Source organism: Papio anubis, chromosome 9 (assembly GCF_008728515.1).
Source record: "Papio anubis isolate 15944 chromosome 9, Panubis1.0, whole genome shotgun sequence".
Classification (NCBI taxonomy): Eukaryota; Metazoa; Chordata; class Mammalia; order Primates; family Cercopithecidae; genus Papio; species Papio anubis.
This window is the reverse complement of record NC_044984.1, coordinates 110,626,251-110,649,848: the sequence shown is the minus strand read 5'-3', so window position 1 is coordinate 110,649,848 and position 23,598 is coordinate 110,626,251. Positions and strand designations below refer to the sequence as shown.

Sequence of the window (23,598 nt, the reverse complement as noted above, 5' to 3'; positions counted from 1 at the left end):
ACAGGCACGCACCACCACCCCCAGATAATTTTTGTATTTTTTGTAGAGACAGGGTTTTGCTATGTTGCTCAGGCTGGTCTCAAATTCCTGAGCTCAAGTGATTCACCTACCTTGGCCTCCCAAAGTGCTAGGATTACAGGTGTGAGCCACCATGCTCGGCTTAACCTTATTTTTTAATACAGCCTGAATCCACAGTTTTAAGCAAAATGCAGATTTTATTTATATGTAATTTTCCTCTTGAAATCATACAAGATATGCTCCCTAAATAAAACAAATAAAAAACCCTACGACTACTGTTTTTCCTCCTTGAATTTCCAGTGTTATTACTATAGGGATTTTTTTTTTTTTTTTTTTTTTCTGAATAAGTCCCTAGTACCACTTTATCCACGAGGCCTCAGTCTGAGGTGGAGCTTTAAAAACAATCTAGAACTAAAATCAATTCTACCATTTCATAATTTGCTCAGTAAGATGGGAAAAAAAAGTATATGATTTTCAAGTACTTTCTACATTCTTGACTAAAACCGGCAGTTTTTTTTTTTTTCTTTAAGCAAATGCAATTCTCTGGGTACTTACTGTAAGAGGATTTTAGTCATTGGAGACATTTAAAAAAAGATCTCAAGCGAGAATTTTTCTTCACATTTTTTTCAAAGGGATATTTACCCTGGAAAATGCTACATTTAGAAAAATTGTGCCTTAGATGACAACAAGCCCACTAAGTTTTGCTGATTTGAGGTTGGGGGGAGGAGAGTGGGGTGGAGGAGGTTGGAGGCTGTGTGAAGAGAATTCTATTTACCCATGAGCCAAGCATGATTTTGGAGTTCATTTTCATTCATTTATTTTCATTTATTCATTCATTCATTCATTCAATCAATCAACAAACACATATTGAGGGTCTGCCATATGCAGAGTGCTGTGCTAAGCGATAGAATTATAGCCATGAACAAAACACTGTCTTCAACTTCCCAACCCCTCTCGACCTGGTACTGCCAGAGAATGACACCCTAATGTCCTAAGATGGTAGTTCTCAATGCGGGGACAACATTATCCCCCCAGGGGACTTGGACGATGTCAGGAAACATTTTTTGGTTGTCACAACTTGGGGATGGTACTGCTGGCATTTAGTTGGTAGAGGCCAGGGATGCTGCTAAACATCCTACAATGCATAGGACAGCCCCCACAATAAATAATTCTCCAGCCCAAATGTCAGTGGTAAGGACTCTGCCCAGTCCAGGCGCAGAGACTCACACCTATAATCCCATCACTTTGGGTGGCTGAGGCAGGAGGATCGCTTGAGGCCAGGACTTCAAGACCAGCCTGGGCAACATAGCAAGACCCCATCTCTACCAAAAATTAAAAAATAAAAAATTAGCCATGCATGGTTAGGTTCACTGGTAGTCCCAGCTACTTGGGAGGTTGAGGTGGGAGGATTGCTTGAGCCTAGGAGCTGGAAGCCATAGGGAGCTATGATCACACCACTGCACTCCAGCTCCAGCCTAGGGTACAGAGTGAGACTTTGTCTGTAAAAGAATAAAAATTAAAACAAACAAACAAACAAAATCACCTACCCTAAGGCATCTAAGGTATGTAATGAATTAACTTGTAGCTAATGGTTCTAGTTAAGCACCATCCTTAGGTGAACCGAGAGAGTAGTAGCTCAATTCATTTTCAGTCAGGCTTTATTTTGTCATGGAACTCTGATTGAGAAAGGTTGGTACCGTGGCTACTCAGAGCATGGTCCATGCATCAGCATCCCCTGGGAACTTGTTAGAATTGCAGAGTTGGCCAGGCATGGTGGCTTACGCCTATAATCCCAGCACTTTGGGAGGTCGAGGTGGGTGGATCACTTGAGGTCAGGAGTTCAAGACCAGCTTGGCCGACGTGATGAAACCCCATCTCTACTAAAAATACAAAAATTAGCCAGGCGTGATGTTGGGCACCCATAGTCCCAGCTACTCGGGAGGCTGAGGCAAGAGAATCGCTCGAGCCTGGGAGGCAGAGCTTGCAGTGAGCCAAGATTGCGCCACTGCACTCCACCCTGGGCAACTGATCGAGACTCTATCTAAAAAAGAAAGAAGATGCTTTGTGTCTGGAGTTCAGCAAGTGAAGAGTGATCAGAGCTGAGAATGGTGAGGTCAGCAGGACATGAGGGACTTTATTCTAGGAGCAAGTGGGAACAGTTCTGCTGGGCTTGATCCCCAGCCCCTTATCCAGTGTGGCACAGGCAGGGATGCTATTTGTGACCATGGGACAGGGTGAAGCTGTTCTAAGCAGCTGCGAGAACTAGTCAGACCAGGGTCGGAATCCCACGAATGGTAATTGTCCCAGGTGACCCAAGTCTGCCGTAAGACAGAGCGAGAACAATGCCGATGGGGCCACATGGCTCCCCCACCCCTCTGACTTAAGGCTACAGAGTCATTATGTCAATATATTTTTGTACAGATTTTGTAGTTTATGACACATTCTGGCAACGTTTAGATGCAATTTCAATGAGCCAGAATGTAGTACTGTAAACCCAAAACTGGATATCCCTTAAAGCTGTTAGAATCTGGCAGGAGACCTGCTCCCAATTACAAGCACAGTTTCCAACTTCACTGTTCCCATCCTCAAAGCACTGAAAACAAAATCCATTTTTAATGAGGAACTACCAAACACTTTGCATTCTATTAATGTCCCCTTTGGGCTTCCAAGCACCAGCACACCTTACACACAAGGATTGACCCCTGCTAACTGATGACCACGGCAAGGGACTTTCTGCAGGTTTCCCTCCTCGGCACAAGTATGACGACTGAATGAATGGGCGTTAAGTCATTCTGTTGTCATCTTCTTCCATGTCTATCAGCACATGGATGGCCTACAGGGCCGGGTGGGGATTCAGGTTCAAAAGAAGTCATTTGTTCACACAGTATACATTCAGCTGCCTGTCTCCCTAGCATACGACTCATCTTACAAACCATCCATTATCCACTCGGCAACTGGCAAATGTGAACTTGGCCAATGTCGAAACAGAATGATGAGATTCAAGTTAGAAGAAGTGGGAGAAAGTGGGAAAGTACAAAGAGGAACCAGACGGTTTTCCAACCTGTAAGAACATGTTGTATTTACCAGGCCCGGTACAAAAGCCAAACTCTGTTCCCGTTGTTTGTCTTCTGCTCGGGGGCCTGGGTTATGTTTGGTGCAAATAGGACAGTGCACCCCCTCACTTCCATCTGATGATTGGCGTATTGTTTAGAGACGATGAGGGGTAATCTTGTGCTCTGGAGGAAGTTGGCAAGAAAGTTTAATTCTATTAAAAGAAACGCGCGGTCAGGATTCGGTTTCCTATTCTGAGTCAAGGCAGAGAAGACAGTCAGAAATTCCAACCCAGAGGGTCAGGACGGGCTCCAGGACCTCTTGAATCACATCTGAAACATGTTCCCCATGCTCCTTTCTCCTCCCTGTTCTTACAACTGGCCAACTGGGATTATACAACTTGCACTAATTTTATCCCACATGCGGCTGTTTCTTATTAGGAGCCTGTACCTTTTTTTTTTTTTTTTTTCCTGTGCCATGTCACCTCTCTTGAATCAGGTGAGTAACTCCACTTCTTAACAGGGAGATTCTGTTCATTCTCTTGGCTGGAGTCAAGCAATGTGCACTTAACTTTTTCTTAAAGTGTGAACCTTTATGTTTTTAACCCCGTCATCTGCCTTTCTCTCGCCTAAGTCTTGCTTTCCCCATTTGAAGAGCTCTGTTCAACCAGCAACCAACGGAAAAGTGAACACTGGGTGTCAATCAACAGAATGTTTTTGGTCACCCAATACCCAACAACTGTTTCTAGAGGGTTTTGTTTTCTCCCCCCCCCAAACTGGTGCTTTTTTTTTTTTTTTTAACTGAATTCACCAGATGTTTTGGCAGTGCATAAAACCTGGCTTTCCTGCCTTCCAACTGGATGAAATTGGATCCAAATCACAGCACGTTGCCTCCGCTTCACCAACCAAGTACTTAATGGTTCTTGAGAATAATGCAAAGATTGAGATCAGTTTTTCTTTAGGCATTGGGACTATCAGATCCAGGTGTTAGCATTTTCTGGCCTTCAGGGCCTTGCAGTGTTTCTAGGGAAGCCCCAGATCCATGAGTATGAGTGGGTTTCCCTACTGTTACCTTGCTTCATCATTTCGATTTTTCTGGCTGTGTATCAGAAACTGCAAAACCGCACCCCGCCACCCCTCTGTGGAGGGTGAAATGCAACAGTGGCACACGCATGATTCAATCACATCTGGAGGAAAACTGTTACGCAGTTCCAATTCCGTCTTTGCAACTGCAGGCCTCCCCGAGCCAGAGGGAGAAGCAGGACTCCTTCATCGGCCTCCAGTCCCTCTCCCCCATGCCCTGTTTGGCTTAGCACAAGCCCGAGCGTGCCATGCCACCTCGCCAGACCTTGCCAAAATCCGTGAATGGCACAGAACGCACATTAAACAGATGGAATGCAACATACATGTAAAGAAATAAGAGCTTTGCCAGGAAAGTTGGCAGCGGCTCCAGAATGCTTTAAACAGTGTGGGGAGGGGGGTGGGTAGGGAGAGGGAGCCCAGAGTCGGCGAGGCTGCCTCCTTCTCCGGAGCTGTTTCTTTTACAGCCATGACCTGTTCTGCCAGTCAAGATAAATACCGTGTTAAATGCCCCCTTTTACTGGCTCCTGGTACCTTGGCAATGCAGTTTGAAATATGACCTGCTCTCATTGGAAAAATGTCCTTTTAAGTGAGTGGAAAGGAGGTACTCCTTCTAACCAGTAAGTAGGAAGGTTGTGGATGGCGGAGCGTTCTGAACACAGACACGCTCGGGAAGTAGATGGAATCGCCATGGAGTCAGTACTGCTCGTTTATAAGCCACTGCCTTGAGAACGTTCGTCGCAGACACAGAGTCACGACTGGGGAGTGCGGAGTTCGATGTCAAGGCTTTTCTGGCACCTTTGGCTTCAGCAGGAATAATGAAGCGGCAGCCCAGGATGGCTGGCTATTTCACAAGGCACCTCGGGACAGCCCCGCCTTTCCTTCAGAAGAAGATAAAGAACAGGGCTAACCAGGTGCGGCCACAGTTCAACCCACTCAGGCCGTTTAGCTTTGCTGGTCCCCACAGTCACAGGACGTTCGGTAAACACGGCAGCCACTTGCCAAACGCGTGAGAAGCTAGATGGATCTGCCCAAAAGGTTTGCCATCACAGCAGACGTTCACGAAACAATTTCTGCGTGCCAGGCACATGCCAGGCATAGCTAATGAATCATCCCCCTATCTCCCTAGGTAGGCAAAACACTACCCCTGTTTCCCCTATGAAGAACCTGAGGCTCAGAGAGGTTGAGTAACTTGTCCAGGATTTCACAGCTATTCAAAGGGAAGCTGGAATTTGAACACAAGTCTGTCTGGTTGGTTGGGCCTCGTGGCTCACGCCTATAATCCCAGCACTTTGGGAGGCCAAGCGGGGCGGATCACTTGAGGTCAGGAGTTCGAGGCCAGCCTGGCCAACAAGGTAAAACCCTGTCTCTACTAAAAATACAAAAAATAGTGGGTGTGGTGGAGTGCGCCTGTAATCCCAGCTACTTGGGAGGCTGACCAGGAGAATTGCTTGAACCCGGGAGGCGGGAGTTGCAGTGAGCCAAGATCAAGCCACCGCACTTCAGCCTGAGCAAGAGAGTGAGACTGTGTCTCAGAAAAAAAAAAAAAAAGTCTGTCTACTCTTAATGATTAGACCCTAAGGGCCCCATGCTCTCTTCTACCAAAATGCTCAAGGTACACATGTTGCAGAATCATCTTCTTCATCCTTAGAACTGCCCAGTATAGGCAAGTGGTTGCATTCCCCATTAAAGATGCTATAGGATGTATCAGTTTCCTGGGGCTTCTATCACAAATTATCACAAACTAGGTGGCTTAAAACAACAGACATTTATTCAATCACAGCTCTGGAGGCCAGAAGTCTAAAATCAAGGCATCAGCATGGCTGTTCTCCCTCCAAAGGGACTAGAAGAAGCCTTCCTTGCCTCTTCCAGCTTTGGTGGTTGCTGGACTCTTTGACTTGTGGCTGCATCACTCTCATCTTTGCCTCCATGGCCTTCGCCTATGTGCATGTCTTCCCTTATAGTCTCTTATAAAAGCATCTCTCTTGGATTTAAGGCTCATCTTAATCCAGGATCGTCTCATCTCAAGCTCCTTAATTAATTATACCTGTAAATATTGTTTTCCTTTCCTTTTCTTTTGTGTTAGAGATGGGATCTTGCTCTGTCACCTGGGCTGGAGTGCAGTGGTACCATCAAGGCTCACTGCAGCCTCGACCTCCCAGGATCAAGCTATCCTCCTGCTTCAGCCTCCTGAGTAGCCAGGACCACAGGCATGCACTACCATGCCCAGCTAACCTTTTTACTTTTTGTAGGGATGGGTTCTCCTTATGTTCCTCAGGCTGGTCTCAAACTCCTGGCCTCAAGCGGTCCTTCTGCCTCAGCCTCCCAAAGTGCTGGGATTACAGGTGTCAGCCACCATGCTGGGCCTCTTTTTTCTAAATAAGGTCGCATCCCTAGGTTCTAGGAATTTGAACCTGGATCTTTTGGGAGGCCATTTTTCAGCCTACCACGCAGAAAGATGCCAGTGGCACATGAGGTAATTCATTCAATAAGAGTCTTTCCAATTTTGCAGATCTGCAGGGATCATTATAGAATTAAAAAAATATTTCCACTATTCCATATCCTTTTTTGAAACCAACGAGTATCATAACCAATATTTAAGAAACTCTCACCAAATCCTGCCACTTAGTAAGTGTCACGTAGTTCTCATAGGTACCCTGCAACAGAAACTGTTCTTCCTCACTGAACAGGGTAAGAAAATAAAACTATGAGAGGTTAAGAGCCTTGCCTTAGATGTCACAGCCAGGAATGGGTAAAGGTGGGATTGAACTTTCAATCTTTCAGGCTCTGGAGTCTTGGGTTTTTATGCAGGATGCTAAAATGCCTTTTCTTGGAAATGTAGGACTTGGTTAAGAAGCTGAGGTTTGGAAGGAAGTGGAGGTCTGGGGTGATGGGACAATTTATGCTATGTTTAGCCAAGAATTATTCTTGCACAGAATTTCCTGAAAGGCTGAAAGCAGGCTTTTGATTGGAAAGGTAATCCACAAGTTGGTTCACCTGATGAAGCTGAGGATCACTCCCCTCAATGCTTTCTCTCTCCGTCTCTCCTTCTCTCTCTCTCTCATGGCTGAAACTGGTACCTTCCGGCAGAAACACCAGGAAGTTGGAGGCAAATGAGAAAATATCCATTTTCACTGTCTCACAGATTTCAATTCAGTAACATCTGCCAATCATATATTCTTATCGCAGGGATATTTCATTTTTGCTGTGCAATCATCTGACTCAAGAGACTGGGTAGATGGAAGGTAAAACCAGATATGCTTACTTGAGGATGGCTGCAAATGGCAGGTGACTTCTCCTGGCATCTGGTGACCACATCCACCGATTGAGGCTCCATGGTGGACAAGATACAATTTCTCTTACAGTCAGAGCTGCTGAGGGCTAAGCGCTTAGAGCTTCTCAGCAGCCCTGTGAAGTCAGATCAATAATGACCTGATCTAGTACTCAGGGAGGCCAAGTTACACACCCAGAACTGACAATCGGCAAGTGCTAGAATCCCTCCAGGTTGCCTGAGTTCAGAGTCTGAGACCTTAGTTGCTGCAATACTCTCTCTCTAAGCCCATGTCTCAAGAATTGCCACTGTTTCAATGAAAGTAAATATAGATAAAGCAAAGAAGAAATTAACGCATTCACTCATTCATCCATTCATTCATCCGTCTCTAGTGTCTGCACTATGTGCCAGGAAAGCCAACAGGAAAATCCCTTCATCCATATGTGTGCCCCGGATTCTGTGAGTGCTAGGCACCTTGCCCAACTCATAGTTCCTACCTTCCAGAGGTTAAGACTGGAATGTCTATCAATTAATCCAGGACAGTATAGCAAATGCAAGAGAGACCAAGAAAGAGACAGGGCCACCAAGGATTTCTGGAGAAGACACTTGAGTTGAGATTTGAAGGAAGAGGTAGGTGTCAGCCAGAGAAGGAAGGGCTAGCCCACATTTTATTTATTTATTGAGACAGAGTCTCACTCTGTTGCCCAGGCTGGAGTGCAGTGGCTTGATCTCAGCTCACTGCAACCTCTACCTCCCGGGTTTAAGCGATCCCTTCCACCTCAGCCTCTCAAGTAGCTGGGACTGCAGGCGCTCACCACCACACCCAGATAATTTTTGTATTTTTAGTAGAGACGGGGTTTCACCATGTTGACCAGGCAGGTCTCGATCTCCTGACCTCAGGTGATCCGCCTGCCTCACCCTCCCAAAGTGCTGGGATTATAGGCGTGAGCCACTGCGCCTGGCCTGGCCCACATTTTGGGTGGTGGGTTGATGTTCAGCAGGCACACGCCAATGTGACTATGCTAGGTTAAATATTTGATTACCTCCATATTGACTGGTAAACAGTGAGGGCTGAGAGCCCACCGAGTGGCCCCCTCCCTACCTCCTCTGTCTTGGATCTCTGCTCACTTCGCCACGATGCAGACATTAAAGGGTTAACATCTGGCACAGCAAGAAACTCTGAGACTCTGCCCCACTCCTGCTCTTTAGTCCCTTCCAGTTGGTGCTGGTGCCCTACAGGGTGACACGTATTTTGATTTTTTTTTTTTTTAACTCCTGGGCTGGGGAGCAATTGAGTAAGATGGCACGTAGGCCTGGGACATGCTGGCAGTCACCACGGCTGGAAAACAGGAAGCCACAGAAGTGCTGGAGGTGAGGCTGCAAGACTCAGAATGAGCCCCTGGGGAAGGACCTTGTGTGACATATGAGAGAGAATAGACTACCTTGAGGATAACGTGGAGACATTGGGGTTTTTGTAAGCATGCTATTTTTTATTGATGTGTAATTATACATAGTATAACAGACTCTTCTTAAGTCTACAGTTTGATGAGTCTTAACAGGGTATATACCCCTGTGTGGCCACCACCCCTCCACAGGTGTAGGTATAGAACATCTCTGTTCCTCCAGGAACTTCCCTCTGTCCCTTCCATGGGAGATTTTAAGCAGGGGAGTGGCATGGCTACACTTAGCGTTTTTCAAGTTTGCATTTGGAAAATTGTTTTACCCACTTCTTGAGCCCCTTTTGCATGCTGCACACTGTTCTAGCTGTAGAGAAGAGGGACGGGGCACATTCTGGTGGAGGAGCTCCCTTTTGGAGAAAGGACAAAAGCAGTCAATGGTGTGCAGAACCAGCTTGATGGGCACACAGCCTCTGCAGTCACAGGGGCCCCCAGGCTTGGTTTAATGCTCTGCCGTCGCCATGTTTAAATTCTTAATAGTTTTTGGACGAGGGGCTCTGTGTTTTTATTTTGCACTGGGTCCCATGAACAAAGCAGCTGGGCCTGACGTTCCAAAGGAAATTAACAGGAGCCGAGAGAAAGAGGATATAGAGGGTCTTAAAGAGAAGATCCTCTCGGGAGGAACGAGGAAAGAAGTCAGCCAGGTGACGAGTGAAGGTTGCAAGAGGGATTCGCTTCCCTCAAATTCTCTGTTTAGCGATAAGCATAAGACAGGGGAGACATTTCATATCTGCCGATGTTCTTATAACTCTACCCACAGCCCCAGTAAATGTATATGGGCTCAATTAATTACAATGACTAACGCATCTGACAAGCCAAATATTAGCTCGCGAGAACTGAGTACACTTGTAAGTATTAAGTACAGATACAAATAATTAACAATAAGCTCGCTGGCGTTATTATCTTCTAATTGACTATAGAAAAAATTCAAACCTTAATCCAGAGCAAAATGAAAACAAAAGGAAAGCGAGACCTCTGTCAGCTTTAGAAACGGAGGTGTTGTAAGGAAGAGAGATAGGGCTCGGTGGATTTTCATCTGCACTGATGATGAATTTCATCAGCCTTCCTTTGCTGACGTCAAAGCCAAAATAAGTGCCTTGGTCTCTGTTTCTCCCTGCTGGGGCCAGATGTCCAATGGGAAGAGTTTGGCAGAAGATAAACTGGAGGTCTGATTACTAGAAGCAGGAGGAGCAAGGTTGGCATTGCCCTGGAGAAATCCATCTCTATCATCCTCAGACAGACCGCTTGTCGCTGGAATTTGGAACAAAGAGAAGTTGAGTTGAAAGGACTCCAATCCTCTCTTGGCAACTGGGTCTTCTTTCTGAAAGGAATCCTGAAGTTGGGCAGTTCAACCAAAAACCGAAACTAAATACCTGAGCTGCCATGATATTATTGCCAGTAAATATTTCTAAAGCCAGGGAATCTAGAAACAGTTTTCCTGACTGATGTTGCTTTCCATATACTATTAGGCTGGTACAAAAGTGTTTGCAGTTTTGCCATTACTTTTAATGCAAAACTGCAATTGCTTTTGTACCAACCTAATGCAAAAAAAGGAAGTATTTACAATTATCTGTAAAACTTGGTTCTAAAGTCTCTAGTTTGGTCTAAATGATGTGGCTTTGCTGCTTTGGGATCCCTAGTTCTCTGGATACTGCAGAAGCCCTTGTCTGCATTGTGTTAAAGCCTTGGTACCTCTGTTGGCCTTTGTAACTCACTGCAAACTACATGGGAACCTTAATAGCTTCTCCCTTGCTCAGTTTCTTTTTTGCTCCTGATCATTTCCTGCAGGGGAACATACTATACCCATCTTGATCATAATTGTGGCTGCCATTATTCTGTACTATCTACATGCAGGCTCTGTGCGCAGAGCTCTGCCCCCGTTATCTTATTTAATCCTTCCAGCAGGAAATTGTGCTGGCTCTGCCTGCAGAATGTATTCAGAACCCAACCACTTCTCAGCACCTCCATGCCACCTTACTGGTCCAAGCCCCCATCTTCTCTCACCTGGATGACTGCAGGAGGCTCCTCACTGGCTACCCTGCTGCTGCCCTTGTCTGTGGTCTATTTTTCAACACAGCAGACTGAATGATGCATTTGAAATACAAGTCAGCTCAGGTCATAAGCCTCCAAGGGCTCCCCATCTGGCTCCAAGTTGAATCCAAAACTCCTCCTCTCGTCCTTGCACACACTGGTCTAGGTACTCTGGTCTCTTTGCGTTTTCATGAACAGGGCCAAACACTCCTGCCTCAGGGCCTGTGGACTCCCTGTTCCTTCCCCACAAGATACCCATGTGACTTATGCCCTCTCTTCCTCCAGGCTTTGTTGAAATGTCACCTTCTTAGTGGAGCCTATCGTGACCATGCTATTCAAACTTCAGTCTTTAGGCCAGGTGCGGTGGTTCACGCCTGTCATCCCAGCACTCTGGGAGGCCAAAGCAGGAGGATCACTTGAGCCCAGGGGTTCAAGACCAGCTTGGGCAGCATGGCAAAACCCCATCTCTACCACAAATAAATAAATAGCTGGGCATGGTGGCACACACCAAGACCCCATCTTTACAATAAAGAAATAAAGAAATAGCTGAGCATGATGGCACATCCCAAGACCCCATCTCTACTATAAACAAATAAATAAGTGGACATAGTGGTATGCACCAAGATCCCACCTCTACCATCAATCAATTAATAAATAAATAAAATAAATAGCTGGGCATAGTGACACATGCCAAGACCCCATCTTTACCATAATTAAATAAATAAATAGCTGGGCTTGGTGGCACACACCTGTAGTCCCAGCTACTCAGAGTAGGAGGCTACAGTCAGGGGATCCCTTGAGCACAGGAGTTCATGCAGTGAGCCGTGATTGTGCTACTGCACTCCAGCCTGGGCAACAGAGCAAGACCCTGTCTCTAAAAAAATTAATAAATAAAAAAATCCAGCCTTTCCCTCGGCCCTCCTGTTCTACCTTTTCTCATAAAACATATCACCATCTATCTTAAAATTACTTATTATGTTTACTGTTGTTTGTTTTAGTAACCACTAAGAATAGCATGGGGCACACCATAGGTGTACAATAAATATTTACTGAATGAATAAATAAATAAATGACCCATGAAGTATGTCCTATAAGCAGTCCCACATTACAGAGGAAGAAACTGAGGGCTCAGAAGGGTTTACCTAACCCTTTACCTTTCCCAAGGTAAGTTAGTTACTGTCAGAGTTGGGACTTCAGCCCAGGTCCTACATCCAAAGCAACTTACCTGCTATGTTTGCAGCAATTATAAGTTAGGCCCACTCTTTATCATAGGCTACTTTTCAGTAAAAGACCATTTCAAGTCCCTGCTTACCTTGCAAGACCTGGTCTGATATTTGACCAATTCAGTGTTAATGCCTACTGTGCTAGGAGTCATCAGAAGTGTTAATTTTCCACAAATGCAAAACAGGATTTTTACATGAGAAATTACGAATTAATCATTTAATTAATGTATTTTGTTTGTTGATTTATTTTGTTTGAGACAGGGTCTCACTTTGTCATTCAGGCTGGCGTGCAGTGGTGCAATCATGGCTCGCTGCAGCCTCAACCTCCCAGGCACAGGTGATCCTCCTACCTTAGCCTCTTGAGGAGCTGGGACTACAGACATGCACCATCATGCCCAGCTAATTTTTGTACTTTTTGTAGAGATGGGGTCTTGCCACATTGCCCAGGTTGGTCTCAAACTCCTGGACTCAAGCGATCTGTCCACCTTAGCCTCCCAAAGTGCTGAGATTACAGGCGTGAGACACTGCACCCGGCCCTAATTAATATACTTTGAATAACAGCTTCCCCAAACTCATATGTAATAGAAATATTTGGTGCTCTGGGACAAATAGGTAACAGAGGGGAAAAAAAGAAATATTTGGAATAGTCTAAAAGAAGTGGAATTTTAGCAGATGATTTTTAAAGTATAGATAAGGTAATTACATAGCAATTATCTTAATCTATGTACTTAACTGCCTAGACTCAGGGGACATAATCCAGAAACTCAGGGGAAGTTTTTCCCACTCACTGCATGTCCTCTATGGTCAGGAGACGAGGCTTCTGGAACTTTAAAGGCAAATCTTAATAAATTACACATAAAATTACCACAGAACCTCACAGTTCCACTCCTCCCTATAAACCCCAAAGAACTGAACACAGGTGTTCAAACAAAAACTCATACAGGAATGTTCATAGCAGAATTAATTATGCTAACTAAAAGATAAAAACATCCTAAATGTCCATCACCTGATGAATGGATCAACAAATTGTTGTCTATCCATACAATGGAATATTATTCAGCCATAAAAAGGAATGAAGCGCAGATACCTGCTACAGCATGGATGAGGCTTGAAAACATGGTGCTGAGTGAAAAAAACCAGACACAAAAGGCCACATGTTAAATAATTTCATTTATATGAAAAGTCCATGACAGATAGAAGATTAGTGATTTTCAGCAGCTGCGGTACGGAAGGATTGGGGAGTGACTGCTTAATGGTCACAAGGTTTCTGCTTGGGGTGATGAGAATGTTCTGGAATGAGATAGTGCTTATGGTTGCTCAAAATTGCCAATGTACTGAATGCCAATAAATCATACAATTTAAAGTGGTACATTTTATGTTATGTATATTTTCCCAATTTTTTAAAAAAGTAAATCTTTAAATTCTGGCCTTGGCCCCAGGACATTTCAACTTGATTCTGATTTGGTAGACAGGTAGCTAAGGATTAAGTCCCTTCATGGCGATTATTGACTAGGAAGAGCTATGATGTATCAGACTAGGCTGTGTAACAGACTTGCATGTGTGGCTAGATTTTATTGCCAGCCCTGTGGAGTCAAGGCCTGATCCTCCCTTTCCTCAGAAATGGTGGTACATCTAGTACAATGCTATTCTGACAAGCTGAACAGCCACTTACTTACTTTCTTTCTTTCTTTCTTTCTTTCTTTCTTTCTTTCTTTCTTTCTTTCTTTCTTTCATTACCAAAGCCATATACCCTGTTGTAAAACATCTAAACAATATAGAAGGGACATCTCCCCTCTTACCATTTCTATCCTTGGGTTTAATCACTACCATCTACAACCTGGTGTACATCCTTTCAGACCTTTCTCTACTCACGTACGAAGATCTACATATAAATGTGCACATCATTGTTGAACTTTTGAGGTTTTTTTACAAAAATGAACTCATACTATATGTAGTGCTGCAACTATATATACTCTATATACTATATATAGTGCATATATATAATATATATATATAATATATATATTTGGCTGCAACTTGCTTTTTTTTAAACTCAATACCATATCAGAAAAAGCTTTCCACAGGAATACATATAGATTATCTCTTTCTTCTTAATGGCTACAAAGCATGGATATATGACCATTTATTTAACCAGTCCACTCTTGTCAGATAATTATCTTGCCTCCAATTTTTCACCATTGCAAGCCAGGCTGTGAGGAACACCCTGTTCATATATTCTTGCATACTGGTGGGAGTTTTTCTGTGGGAGTGATTCCTAGAAGTGAAATTGCTGGGCTGAAGGAAAATTCTTTCTTTTCTTTGACTTTTTAGCAGCACGTCAGTTCGGGACACAAACGTATATTGTCTCTGGCCTCAGGACAAAAAAGCTAGAACTTTGAGCTTTAGATGGGGCTTTGCTTAACTCGGCATTCACCCTGCATCCTGCAACCATAGCTATTTTCATTCATTTTATAAGTTCGTTGTCTCCAGATTGACTCCAGCAGAGGGAAAAGAAATCAGGTCCTTCTGTGCCATTCTTCAAACATTTAGAGGAAATTGATTTTCCACATGGGCTGTAGCCAAGCGAGGGATGCGCCGGCACAGAAGTCCCCGTGACAGGCTATTACTACTAACACTTGCAACAATTAGGTTCAACCCAACTTGAGATATTTTATTAGTGAGTGTAATTCCTCATCAGGCTAATATTGCAAATTGCCAAAATCAGCAGCAATTCTAAAATAGGATTTCCTTCATAATCCCTTTTAAAGGGACCTTGTGGAGCCTTGAAGTGCTTGGAAAAAGAAAGCTTTTATTCTCCAAGCAAGGACAAAAGGCTGCTGGTCCAAGAAGCTGATAGCTTGCCTTACCTTTTTGCTCTTACCTTTCTTACGTGCTTTCTCATGGCATCCAAGGGGACGCTTTCACCTGCAAAGAGCAGAAATGCAGTTTCAAACTGGTTTCAATAATACAGTAATGTCATATGCCCCTTTAACCTAGAAGTTTAAAGGTGAGGTGAGTTTAGGGTTGGTTGACTCGACGTCTCAACAGTGACGCTGGGAATTGGGTTTTTTTCCCCCAAAGTGATTAAAAGCACTGGTTCCAAAGCCAGTATGATTTGAATAGCTAACCTCTTGATAGCTATGTGACTTTGAACAAATTGCATTATGTCTCTGAGCCTCAGCTTTCTCATTTGTGAAAAACTGGATAATAATAACACAACAACTTATATGGTTTTTGTGAGTATATTCAAGGCTCACTGCAGCCTTGAACTCCTGGGCTCACATGATCCTCCCGCCTCAGCCTCCACCCAGATGATTTTTTATTTTTATGTAGAGACAGGGTCTCACTGTGTTGCCCAGGCTGATCTCATACTCTTGGGTTCAAGCGGTCCTCTCACCTTGGGCTCCCAAAATTGCTGGGATTACAGGTATGAGCCACCACCATGGCCAGCCTGATTTTTATTTAACCATTTAAAAAATGCAAAAACTAGTTAATGGGCCATGAAAACAGGCAGGGTCCTCTCCCTGAACTAAAGGAAATCAGACATTTAGAATACTCTCTGGCAAGTTCTAAATGCTCAATAAATGTTTGTGGCTTTTGTTATTACTACCATCCACTCTCTGCACTTCCCCTCTCCGTATTGGCTTCATTGCCAGTCTGGTAGCAAGAGGGCTGCAGCACTTTAAGGAGTGGCAGCCAGAGAAAGGAGAAAACAATCTCGGCCGGGCGCGGTGGCTCATGCCTGTTATCCCAGCACTTTGGGAGGCCAAGGCGGGTGGATCACTTGAGGTCAGGAGTTCAAGACCAGCCTGGCCAATATGGTGAAACCCCGTCTTTACTAAAAATACAAAAAGTAGCTGGGTATGGTGGTGCACACTTGTAATCCCAGCTACTCTGAAGGCTGAGGCAGGAGAATCACTTGAACCTCGGAGGCGGAGGTTGCAGTCAGCCTAGATCACAGCCACTGCTCTCCAAACCGGGTGAAGGAGTGAAACTGCCTCAAAAAAGTATATAGATAGATAGATAGGTAGATAGATAGATAGATAGATAGAACTCTCTATATATCTTCCAGGGATACTTTATTAGGAACCAGATCATTCCCTATCTGACATACGTCCCCCATCTCAGCTACCAGAATGGGTCACATGACCTCTGCCAGAACCAATCACCAGCAACGGGAGGGATTATTTTTGACCAATCAGGCCCACTCCTGCAGCTGAGGGCAGAGTCAGTTTGCCTGGTGTCCCATTCTGAATGGGGACTGGGTGAATGCCGGACCCAAACACGGTTTTCATTTGGTTGATTGGGTTTTAATTTTTAGGATCTTGCTCTGTCGCCCAGGCTGGAGTGCAGTGGTGTGATCATGGATTACTGCAGCCTCAATTTCCTGGACTCCATTGATCCTCCCACTTTGGCCTCCCAAAGTCCTGGGATTACAGGCATGAGCCGAAGTGTCTGGCTCCAAACAGGGTTTCTGTTAGGACAGAGGGCGGTAAGGCATGGATGCTGGATGGGCAGCTAGCAAGCCAGGTACACCCACTCTCTCAAACCCCCAAGGATTTACTGCAAGCAGAGGACCCACTAATCCATTTTATATATGTCATCTCATAACAAGAGCAAGTCTTTTGAGGATTTGGGCTGGAGAACACTGGCTCTGCTAACCTTTAAGTCTTCTTAAATAACTGCTGTGGTCATAACTCATTGGATTGTAGGAATTCCAAACAATTTTATAGCACTTTTGAGTTTACTACACACTCCCCCCATCTGATCCTTTATTTGCCTTTCACTGTTCTCAGAGGCAAGGACTATCATCTTCATTCTGCAGAGAAGATGAGACGTGATTGGTCTAAGGGCACATAGTTAAGTCTTTGAACCTTGATTTCTGACCTCCAGATCCTGGGCCCTTTTCCACCCTACATCCTGGTTGCAGTGGAAGGGGCAGTGGCAGCAGTTGCATCCTGGGAAGAGTTAGTGACTGTGAAGGTAGGTAACAAGGCAACCAAGGGGATTTTACTGAGAGTCAACACGGCCTTAAAAACTGTGCTTGGGCTGGGTGCAGTGGCTCGTGTTTTTAATCCCAGCACTTTGGGAGGCAAGGTGAGCCGATCACTTGAGGTCAGGAGTTCTAGACCAGCCTGGAAAACATGGTGAAACCCTGTCTTTACTAAAAATACAAAAACTGGCCAGGCATGGTGGCGCACATCTGTAATCTCAGCTACTTGGGAGGCTGAGGCACAAGAATCACTTGAACCCAGGAGGCAAAGGCTGCAGTGAGCTGAGACCCCACCACTACACTCCAGCCTGGGCAACAGAGCAAGACTCCATCTGAAAAAAACAAAACAAAACTGTGTTTGGCCAGGTGCAGTGGCTCACACCTGTAATCCCAGCACTTTGGCAGGCCAAGGCAGGAGGAGCCCCTGAGGCCAGGAGTTTGAGGGTAGCCTGGGCAACATAGTGAGACCCCACCTCTAAAAAAAAAAAAAGGAAGCTGGGTCAGTGGCTCATACCTGTAATCCCAGCATTCTGGGAGGCCAAGGTGGGCAGATCCCCTGAGGTCAAGAGTTTGAAGCCAGCCAGGCCAACATGGCAAAACCTTGTCTCTACTAAAAATACAAAAATTAGCTCAGCATGGTGGCATGCGCCTGTAATCCCAGCTACTCAGGAGGCTGAGGCAAGAGAATCGCTCAAACCCAGGAGGTGGAGTTTTCAGTAAGCCAATAGGGCACCATTGTGCTCCAGCCTGGGCAACTGAGCCAGACTCCATCTTAAAAAAAAAAAAGAAAAAAAGAAACCGAAATGCTAACAGAATTGCTTCTGGGTAGTGAGATCATGAGTGGGTTTTCCACCAGCTTCCTTATCTTTTTTCTCTACTTTCCATTCTTTCTATAATACTCATTTTATAATCAAAGAAAAACATACGGTAAAAGCCAGAAGGGAACTGAGTAGTTTTGCAGGCTAAGGTTTCTCATTATATAGACAGATTCTGGCAATGAAGGACTAAGTGAGGCATAGCAGGGCTGTTTGCAGAGTGAGGGAAGGAAAACCACATCCTGAAGGATCTTCCGTCTCTCCAGGTGGCTGTGCAGCCTCAGCATAGCTGACAAGTAGCAAATAGTTGGAGTCCTCCAGGTATATAGTGGGAAGTTCACAAGCTTTGAGCAAATTAACCACTCTGACCTTCAATGTCTTCATCTGTTACATGAGGATAATAATGCCTCATAATACCTCATACTGAATTTTAAATTTATTTAACTTGCATTGATTTCAATGCCTCATAACATAGGATTCAAATTCTTTCAATCGTATGACAAATTGACCTAGGGGGCTGGAGATGCAACAGTGACCTAAGAGACAAGGTCCCTGATCTTTGACATATTTCATTCTAGTAGAGGGTTAGGGTGGGGAGCTGAGTTGCCAATCTGAGGAACAGCAAGTGCAAAGGCCCTGGGGCAGACAAAAGCTTGGAGCTTTACAGCAGAGAGGGGTCTTACGTGCCTGGAGCTTGGTGAGCAGGTGGAGAATGGGAGCATTTGTAGGCTGCGGTCAGGCCTTGCAGGCCTGGGCAAGGAACTTGGATTTTATTCTAAGAACAATGTGAAGCACTTAAGGGGTTTCAGCAGCAGACTAGCATGATCTGATTTAGGGTTTATGTCTTAAAAAGGCCACTCTAGCTGCTATGCAGAGAATAGATTGTAGGAGTATGTGAGACGATCAATACGCAAAAGCACTTAACTTTGGGTCTGGCACAAAGTAAGTGTCTTAATAAGTAGTAAGAGTTTTTCATTATTATCCTCATTATCCTTATGATTATTACTACTCTTTTGTCTGCCTAGAGCTGGTTTGGGGTTCTTGGACATTTTGCTTCACATATTAACAAAGCATTCAAACTAACCAGTGAATTTTTCAAATTCACTTTTCAGGTGTTTTTATGTCCTCAGAAAGGTGATGGTTAAAAGTCAAAAACAAGCAATACCTGCAGCCAAAAAGAACAGTAGACAAATTTCTGAATCCAATACGGTTTCATCCTTCAGGGGTAAGTGCTGGTTATCTTGTAGCTCAAAGAGGACTCTGGCTCTTGATTACAAGTTTCAATCTCCACCAAAGTCCTGGCTGAGCACGGACCCTGTTGTGAAATCCAACATATTTGGACATATTTAAAAATACCTCCCTTCCTCTCCTACCAACCCCTCCTTCCTGCAGACTCAGATCAGAGATGACTGTCTCTGGGAAGCCTCCTGTGATGCCGGGCCACACTCCACACCACAGCTGTGTCCTCCTGTGTTCTTAGGGCTTGAACAAGGCCACATAGCATAACCTCATCACCTTAGTGAAAGTGAATTTCCTCCACTAGACTCTTGAGTAGAGCTAGGCTGTTCAATATGCTGGCAGTGGCCATGTGTGGCTATTTAAATCTATGTTGCAATTAGTACAAATTAAATGAAATTTAAAATTCAGTTTCTCTATCACACTAGCTTCATTTCAAGTCCTCAGTAGCTACCAACAGTGGGTACCATATTTGACAGTGCAGATATGGAATATTTCTATAATTGCAGAAAGTTCTAGTGGACAGTGGTGCCCTAGGGTGCAGGAGTCATGTTTTATTTATTAGTTTTGGACTAGCAAGGTGCTTACCACATAGAACTGGGCAGTAGGCACACCTGGGTTTAAATGATAGCTCCTAATCTTACTAGCTGTGTGACGTGGCCATGATAAACTTCTTTGTACCTACCTCACCGTGTGGTCGTGAAGCTTATATAAATTAAGACAGATGGAGAGTTTAAAACAGAGCCTAACAGGGACCGGGTGTGGCGGCTCATGCCGATAATCCCAGCACTTTCGGAGGATCATTTGAGCTCAGGAGTTTGAGACCAGCCTGGGCAATATAGTAAGACCTCATCTCTACAGAAAGTCAGAGAAGATTAGCCAAGCATGGGGGTGTGTGCCTGTAGTCCAGCTACTTAAAAGGCTGAGGTGGGAGGATTGCTTGAGCCAGAGAGGTTGAGGCTGCAGTGAGCTATGATTACATCAGTACACTCCAGCCTGGGTGACAGAGTGAGACTCTGTCTTGAAAAATAAAAATAAAACAGAGCCTAACACCTAGCAAGCGTTAGCTACTATTATTATCTAATTCATTAAAGTCACCAACACATAGCAGGCCCTGTTAAATGTTTATTGATTGCCTGAACAAATGAACGAAAAAAAAAAAACGACTGAATGAATGGCCTTTATTTTTGGCTTTAATGAAAGCAGAATATCTCTTTTGAAACCAAATATGATTGCTATTAATAGTAGCTTCTACTTGTTCAGCACTTACTGTATATCAGGCACTGTGCTGACTGCTTTCTACAAATTTCTCCCAACAGCCTGATGAAGGAGGAAGGAGGTTCTGTTGTTAACCACCCCTTTTCACAGATGAGGAAACTGACGCTCAGGGAAATGAAGCAATTGCTCTCCCCAGGCAGAAGCCCAGAATTTGAAGCTATGCCTCTCTGACTTGGCGGAGTTACTATTGCATCTAGATTACTGGTGGCCAGGATTGCTTCTAGAAGTGATCTTGCCTTCCTGGCTCTCTCTAGTTCTTCAGTCTCCAAGGAGTGGGAGGATTGGGGGTGAATACAGGCAGCCGCTGTGATGCGCTCCTTCCTCCCTGACCTTTGGGAAGGGCCTGTGGCTCCCCCATTGTGAGCACACACCTGCAAGGAGGAAGGCAGGCTGCTCAGTTTTCTTTCCTGTTCACAGAAAGACTTTTGACCCTGGTTTCTCGGATTCTTTTCTTCCCCTATCCATCCCCAGGGCGCCAGCCCCTCTCCCCGTGCCCACCCCTCTCCACCTCCCCACGCACACCACGGAGCAATGGCGGAGCGGCAGACAAGGGCGCCTTTCTTCAAAGTGGTTCGCCTTCATCTCATAAATTCTCAGCCCCGGCTTGATTGGCTGCACGAAAGGGAGCTAGGCCCCCACTCTGCTCCTCAGATACAAAGTGAGTTGTGTGCAGTCTGCCCACGTGAGGTCAATCACAGGGGCCCGCGCCTCTCAGAAATCCCAAAGGACAAAATACCAAAGAGCCTGGTCACAGGATCAAAATTATCTATGGCAAGACAAAGGAAAGCAGATAGCTGGGAAAATCAAGACAATGAAGAGGCAATGTGAACGAGATCTCTCATTCCTAACCTGAGGACTTGAAAGATGCTTAACCCTTTCCCCCTGCCTAACCTTTTTAGCTTCCAGCCAAATAGAGTCTACCCACAGATGAAGACGGTGCCCAAACCTTGAGGGAATGGCCTCAAATTCAATCATTCCTGGTGTTTCCTTTTGCCACTTTCAAGAACTTGCATTTCCCATAGAGCATGATTCCAATGTTTCCAATTTTTAGGCACTAAAATTAGTCCAACTGTGTCTTCTAATTCTGTAGACACAACCCAGCTTGTGCAAATGTCCCTCTCTTCCATTTCTGGGTGGATTTTTGCATATTACAGACTGCCAATTTTGTCGACTGTTCTTGGGGGAAGATAGAAGTTTAAAATCATCTAGCTGCTTACCGTGAATCAAATACTGTGGGGCCCAAAGTTCTGGTTTAGAGAGAATGCTGCACATAGCACCATCACGAAAAAGAAAAACACAGACAAATGTCCTACATACATCACCACTGCACACGTGGTAAGAATATGAACTGTAATTTATTGAACACTTACTATGGACGTAAGCATTTCCCGGGCTTTTCTTTATTTGGCAGAATTTTATTTGATCCTTGCAGCAATCCTCCCTCTGAGGCAGATAACAGTTTTATCACCATTTTATAGAATAAGAAACCCAGGCTCCTCAAAGTTAGGTCATTTGCCCAAAGACGCAATGAAAAGTGAGTCCTACTGAGATTTGAACCCAGATCCCTCTGATTACAAAGGCTCTGAATTAAGCACTGAATTTCAGTATGTAATAAGTAGTAGTTATTATTATTATCACAAAATACAACATATTATTTATAAAAATGGAAAGGTATAAATTCAGGCAATAAAATTGCATGTAATCTGTGATACTTTTTAAAAAAGGATAAGTAGGCTATGCATGGTGGTGACTCACGCCTGTAATCCCAGCACTTTGGGAGGTTGAGATGGGTGGATCACTTGAGGTCATGAGTTTGAGACCAGTGTGGCAGACATGGTGAAACTTCATCTCTGCCAAAAAATACAAAAATTAGCTGGATGTGTTGGGACATGCCTGTAGTCCCAGCTCCTCGGGAGGCTGAGGCAGGAGAATCACTTGAACCCGGAAGGCAGAGGTTGCAGTGAGCCGAGATTGTGCCACTGCACTCCAGCCTGGCCAACGGAGCGAGACTCTGTCTCAAAAAAAAAAAAAATAATAATAATAATAATAAAATAAAGAATATAGGATAGATAGACGATAGCTGGATAGGAGGAAAAATATTAGCACAATCTTTGCCAAAATGTGTAGTGATTTTCTCTTGTGATTTTTTTGCTTTCCAGTTCCTTTCCCACCCCCACCCCCGCGTGGTGCTTTCCTTTGCTTTCCAAGTGTTCTCCATGAAGCATGTATAACTTGTACCATTAGGAAAGAAATGTGTGTGTGTGCGTATGCATGTGTGTGCACACTCAATGCATGTGTGCTTTAGAAGCAAGAGGGAGTAGAGAAAATGGCAAAACTAGGCCAGAGAAAGCTGGAATCTCAGTTATGTAAATCCTGCCCAAAATGGCAATTTGGGGGAATGTAAAGTCATCCCAAGCCCTGATGAATCAAAAGTCCTAAGCCATCTGCCTCCTAGACCAAGTGCAGCCAGGTGCCTGCAATGTGAGAAAACCCTTTAAACAGTGCTCCAGAGAGCGTGCGTTTCCCTAGAGGGGGAAAACAGCGAATGGTAGAGCTCACCTAAGCAAAGATACAGGTTTCCTTCCTAACAGACCCTCCCAGGCTATTGCGTTTGCTGCTCAGATTCAGGCAGCCCCAACTTTATCAAGAAACACCAGAGCAGTAAGAGAAGGGGCAGAAAACCTTCAGCCTGGCCCCCGAGACAAACCCCTAAAAGTCTGGCAGGAGGCAGCCTCTCTGATTCCAAGCCTATATTTTTCATTTCTTGTTTTAACAGTCATAAACGCCTTCCGATGCCAAAGCAGAACATGACTTTAATCCAGATAAAATAAAATTCCTAAACCCTGAAAACTATACGGAGATTTACAGGCCAATTTTAAAAAGCGAGAGCCTCAGTCGCTTCCAAGAGCGGCACATTCCACATAGCCCGGCGCTGGGTGCAGCCCCGTGGCCCTGCCTCCTGGAGATGAGGTCCCAGGACATGCCACTCAGCCCTGAAATCCACAATCTCTTGGCAGAGAGACAGTAAGCAAATGCTGTTCGGCGTGTGGACTCTTCTCAGATTCCCGGGCTCTGGGGTCTCTTGGCTTTCAGGACTCCTAATATGTTCCAGCTCCCCTCTCTCTGCCTCCCCTCACCCCCAGCTG

At 44.7% G+C, this 23,598-nt stretch overlaps 1 long non-coding RNA gene across 1 annotated transcript in view; it reads left to right on the top strand.

Annotated features, from left to right (window-relative positions):
* The window catches only part of LOC116268939, a 29,700-nt gene extending 8,799 nt beyond the window's left edge, over positions 1-20,901 (top strand). Inside the window, exons 2-3 of the long non-coding RNA XR_004176213.1 lie at positions 19,051-19,163; positions 20,543-20,901. This is a non-coding gene — a long non-coding RNA (uncharacterized LOC116268939). The remainder of the gene's footprint in view (positions 1-19,050; positions 19,164-20,542) is intronic.
* Positions 20,902-23,598: the final 2,697 nt, after the last annotated feature.